At 33.9% G+C, this 6,070-nt stretch overlaps 1 pseudogene; it reads left to right on the top strand.

The window, feature by feature from the left end:
- The first annotated feature begins 3,474 nt into the window (after positions 1 to 3,474).
- Positions 3,475 to 4,462, top strand: LOC143590717 (abscisic acid receptor PYL4 pseudogene; annotated as a pseudogene).
- Positions 4,463 to 6,070: the final 1,608 nt, after the last annotated feature.

Genomic DNA, 6,070 nt, shown 5'->3' with positions numbered 1-6,070 from the left:
GATAGTGATCAGGCCTGCTGTGTACTATTCCTTTTTCACCAACTACAGGCTAGGCACGTGATATGTCAGGAGTTGGTGAGTAGGTAGCGGCTAATAGTGACATACAGTACAAGAGCATGCTGCTCGCCATACTGTTGTCAATGAGCTGTCGTATCTTTGGACAGATCTTTTGCCCATACCTCGTCAGGTACAGTAAAAGATCCTCAGTATCGTACGGACTGGCTCATTTGGGCGGGAGTATTCCCCCTCCCGCCTTTGTGCGGGAATGTTCCCGGCTTGCTCATTCCTTCTTCAGGTGACTGCTGAATTATTATGAGAGTTAAGCCTTGTGCGTGTAGCCATGCTGCGCGGGTGGCCTTCCCTGATGGCCGGTATCCGTAACTGCGGGAACAGGCGGAGTACCTGAAAACCATTGGTAGGCGTTTCCTGCGGGGACAGCTTGCGTACCGCACGTGAGGACGTCACGTCTCTGAGCGTGGTGGGTCCTGCTGATCCAGTTGGTTTCTGCGCAGACGTTCCTTTAGTTTAGTCTTGCGGGTTCAACCACGCAGACGTCCGTTAAGGAGTCTTGCGGGTTGAACTGCGCAGACGTCTCTTCAAGGTGAGTCTGTGGGTCCAACTGGGCTCTGCTGGGACCTACCTCTTCATATGCTAATTTTTATGTGCTATATATGTATGTAAACTCATTGACGCTAATTTACCAAACTTCTTCAAAATATGACATATCACGTAAAAAAAAACCTAGGTTTGTTACCATCTCTAGCATAGCATAAGATATGATCCTGGATGTCTCTTCTTTCCTTAACGGTCAACTATTTATTGTTTATTTAAGAAAAAAATGCATAAGAACTTAGTTTACGTAAGAAGTACCAAATATTTAAAATTTGTTTGGTAACAATATTCATCATGCTTATATATATGACATGTTAACCATATGGTCTAGGAATATATAACCTCATACACCTAATTATCGATAACATATTTAAAATTATCTACAACAATAAACAAAAACATCAATAAAAACTTATACTTGCCACTCCCAATTTAAAACCAACTAAATCTCTTAAATCATTCATTAACATTTATTTGTTAATTGACGAGTATTAAATAGTAATTTGAAGAACAAAAATTACCAGATAAGTACTTAAATCGTTTTAAACACTAATGTACAACGGTTGTCTCTTAATTATTAATATAATTTTTCTTATTAATTACTCGTGTAGTACATGAGTCTCATGCTAGTTAAAAATAAGCAATTGACTTTTGTTTTTGTATATTAAATTTAAAAAGAAATTATGAAAGGAAGCTTGATTAGTTGTATATTAGTTCAAATTGCTTTATAACCAAGTGAATGAACCTGGGCATTATGAATCTGTTGGCAGAATTTACTATGTACTAAATATTTTAGTCATGATTTTAAAATTTTAAAGCAACACTAAATCGTGTGTGATGAGCTCATCACAATTGTTTATTTCATAGTTGATTAAATAGCAGTTATCTTAATATGATAAAATGTATCATTGCAAGAAAACTTACATTTTCCCATAAAAATTAAGTCAATAGGTAATTATTCAATTTTCGGCTAAGCCCATGAAATCAGTTTGCCATTAGAGAGATACTTCGCTAGTGATTATTGACAGAACTCATGAAATTTAAAAGAAGTAATATTTCGTCATAAAAGGATCCCACAAAACCCAGATATAACAAAACTAATTGTGCTAAAAAAACCTACGGATACATCTCGATAAAACAATTACGTGCACCCATTCTTTTGACGCAGCTCACCGATGGCGCCTATCTTCACTGACGGAATCCTAGTGTATCTATCATTCGGTGAAAGCCATCTATTTTTGTAGCGTATAAAGCACTAAAGGTTTTATTTCCATGCAAATCATATTAATTAGTTTCATAGACGGTGAGATTCATCGCCAATCCGTCATTAAAGATAACAAATGTTGGTAAAAAAATTAAAGATAAAGTGGTAAAAGTTTCGTAAATGAATGATTCATTTTCTAGTACCAAGTTATTAAATCTGCTAGGAAAATCCCGGTCAAAAGTTTTATATATGCTCACCAATATCATGTGATATCATATGACCATAAGCTTCAAAAGAAATATATATTCAGCAATACTAATTTTCTATTTCCCACTTTTTATATACATATATTTTATCAAACTATATACTTATAAATTAATTATATCTTCTAGTAATTATATTATAAAACCAAACTTCGCATACTAATCAATATTGTTTGTTTAGATTACTCGGAGCTTGGGAATTTGTTGTAAAATTACATAAGTTTTGAAGACTTCTTACGAAATCAATCATCTATGTAGTACATCCATTAAGCACGTCCGCTTAACTGTGAATGCGTTTATGATATTTTAAATTGTACACATATACAAGTCTCAGCGTCTCTAATGTTATCAATCGACAAATGTGGGATTTACCTATGCATTAATAATTAAAGTTTAGTTTGCATGTCATGCATGGTTCATATATTATGTATCTATTGTTCATAAAACCGTAAGATTTTTTTTAAAAACGATTAATTTACACACCCTCTAATAGAAGTGTAGTGAGTTACACTTTAGTTTGTTATAACTAAGTAAAAGGGTTATGCGTACACTCATATCTATTCTATATATAGCGAAGATATTCATTATGTGTACAAAATCTTTGATTTTTTTTCTCTATAATAAGTAAACATGACACATGGTTATGTAAAAAAAGAGCCCACTAATAGTCGGTGCCCGGTGGTGCCCAAGATTCATGCACTGCTCATAGATTCACTTTCTCCCATTCCATCCAACCATCTAAAATCATAAAATTGCTTGATATACTAATACTTTGTGTATTTTCTAGCTATTATATATTTTGAAATAAAATATATGTGTATATATATATAAACACCACAAAATGATACAAACTCAACACCTTCTTTTCGGACATGTTTAATCAAAATTTTCAAATATTTAAAGTTTCTAAAGTTGTTACAATACAAAAAATTTCCACAATCCAACTTAATAATTTGGTACGTTTGAATTATTAAATTTATATATGAGATGCATTATAAAAATGAATTCCAAATAAAACCCTGTTAAAAAATATAATAAATAGATGCTTAACATTTTTTACATAAAACAATTGTATTACTTTATTTTGACAAATTAAGAGTTAAACAAGTAAATTTTCTTTTATAAACATTTTGACAAATTAAGATTAATCAAGTTTAAGAACTCTAATTCTAATATACTTAAAGCAGGTTAAAAACTATCTTTTTTATAAGTAAACCACTTAAACATTAGATACATAAGTGTTTTTTTAAAACTTCAAAAATTACACTGTAAATCATTAATATCATTATTGATAAAATATGTATTTTTATGTACTATATATTATTAAGACCGGCACCTACTCCTTCTGTCAAAGCAAATTACTTATTGTTGAACAGAAAATAATTAAGTTATTATTTGTGGAAAAAGAAAAGAAAAATAATAAAGATGATGCAAGTTGTTTGCTCCCACTTGCATGACCGGCGTAATCCCTGTGTTTCTTCCTCTTTAAACTTTTCCACCATCACAACTTGCTCTTATTGCCACCATTCCTCACGCTATCTCCATCTATATATATACACATTATCAATATACATCACCATCTAGTCCTCTATTATACCTTCATTTCACCAAAAATAATAATAATAATAATAATAATGCCTTCTTCAATTCAAGTTCGTAGAATCCAACCAACCGCAACCGCAACCACCACCACCACCGTCAACCACCACAACAAACAAGCTACTGTTACAACAATATGGAGACTCCCATCATCCATAAATGTCCCAGAAGACCTCATGCACCACCACACACACGCGGTGGGCCCCAACCAGTGCTCGTCCGCGGTTTCGCAGACTATATCCGCGCCCGTGGACGCGGTATGGTCCGTGGTTCGTAGATTCGACAACCCGCAAGCGTACAAACACTTTCTTAAAAGTTGTCATGTGATTCTGGGTGACGGTGATGTGGGCACCCTGAGAAAAGTCCATGTGGTGTCAGGACTTCCAGCCGGATCCAGCACGGAGCGGCTGGAAATCCTGGATGACGACCGTCACGTCATGAGTTTCAGCGTGGTGGGTGGGGACCATCGGCTTAATAACTACCGATCTGTCACCACACTCCACCAATCGCCTGTCTCTGACGGGACGGTCGTCGTGGAGTCCTATGTGGTGGATGTGCCACCAGAAAACACCAAGGAAGAGACGTGTGTGTTTGTGGATACCATCGTACGATGTAACATGATTTCGTTGAAGCAAATCGCTGAGAATCTGGTGAAGAAGTAGTGGTAAATATATAATATATAATCTGTTGATTAATGTTATTTCATGGGTTTTATATTTAATTTAATTGAGGTAGTATGTCATGTGTAGAGATTAGAGAACAAAAATTTATGATTTCTTTTTTTAGTTTTGGTTGTTGATGTGAATTTGACTGTGTTTTTTCATGGTAACATGATAATATTGAACTAAAAAAGAATAATTTAGAGGTTACATATTATTCTTGTGGATTAAAACGTTATGTTCTTTCATTATTCTCTAGTGCATGTTCTTCAATAAATTAACGATAGCTTATTCTATCATGAACTTTAATAACAATACATAATGATAAGATATATATATATATATATATATATATATATAACATGAATATTAAATGATTTGTTGGATGTTAATATAGTTATAATCCTAGTAACTCAGATGATGTTGTTCAAGAAAACAAAAAAAAGAATTAAAATTACTCAAATGATTATACAAAACATGAATTTTAAATGATTATTAATTAATAATGATAATACTAGGGTGGGTTCATGATGCTAGGCTGCTAGTACACATCTATCTTGTTAGAAACAAAAAACTGATTAGCACTTAAGTTTCATGGTGGTTATGGATTCAGACAGCCGAAGGTTCAATTACACAATAAATTTTCTTCTAAAAAAGTATTCCTGATCAACCGTAGTTTGAAATCTTGATGCAGTTCGCCGACAAATAAAAAAAAATCCCGTGAACCACACAATAAATAAAGGCAATCTTAAAAGAAAACTTAAAGAGACAAACAATCGAAGACTAATCAATGCAGAAATTGATTGAAAAGCATGGAAAAATCTTAAGAAACCCCAGTTAGATTAGAGAAACTCGTAAACAGAATAGAGGGTGATCAGCATGTTGACACGAATCATTAGGCTTGCACCTTTATCAATAACCTGAAACCGAATCTGAAAAACTGTTAACCCTAACCTGAAAGTAGTTGTAAGTCGTATCCATGGCACCCGAACCCAAATTCACGATGCCCAAACCATTTTAATTCGGTTCGGTTACTAGTACACTTGTTTCTAGATTTCAGGTAAACCCGAAAAACCTGTTCCATATTTTATAGCCTAATAGTAGCAGTGAATGCTCAGTTGTTTAGTATTCCATCAAAGGCTCTTTGATTGGCATTCCACTAATTTCAAGTTATATAGCGATTCTACTTCTAAATTCTGATTGCATATTTATATATTCTACAAATTTTAAGAATTTTACACTTTTTAACAACAGTTATACAAGTTTTTGTGCGATTGATTTCAAGTTCTTCAAGTTCTATAGGTTTTGTCTAGTTGGTTTTTCCCTAGTTCAATAGTTTTTTTTTTCAATCGTATCAAACTCTATTCTCAATATAAAATTAAGGTATGGATAAAGTCAAGAGGCCTAAAGCCGTCATTGCTGTATCCATCTTTGTTGATCGTATCCATAGAGCTGATGGTGCCTTTATTTTGGGATTCCGTATGAGTAGGCATACTTGAGTTGTGAACGAGATCCACTATGTTGGCGTTTGGTTTGGAAGATGCAAACATTTTCGCATATGTAGTGTGCAGATGCTCTTAGCGGGAAAATAGAGACCGGGGCATATTTTTGAAAACTGGTTTAATTAGTCTATTTGGTACATCGGTTCAAGCAATAACCGACTAGTTCAAATAAATGTGATACAAAAAAGGAAAGGATTACGTAGCGGGTTCTTGATCCGGCTGATCAAGTCA

The sequence above is a fragment of the Bidens hawaiensis genome, unplaced genomic scaffold (genome assembly GCF_021521415.1).
Source record: "Bidens hawaiensis isolate Kalapana, Puna unplaced genomic scaffold, B.hawaiensis_p1.1 tig00001685_1, whole genome shotgun sequence".
NCBI lineage: Eukaryota > Viridiplantae > Streptophyta > Magnoliopsida > Asterales > Asteraceae > Bidens > Bidens hawaiensis.
Note: the sequence above shows the minus strand (reverse complement) of the source record. Positions and strands in the feature narration are given on the sequence as shown.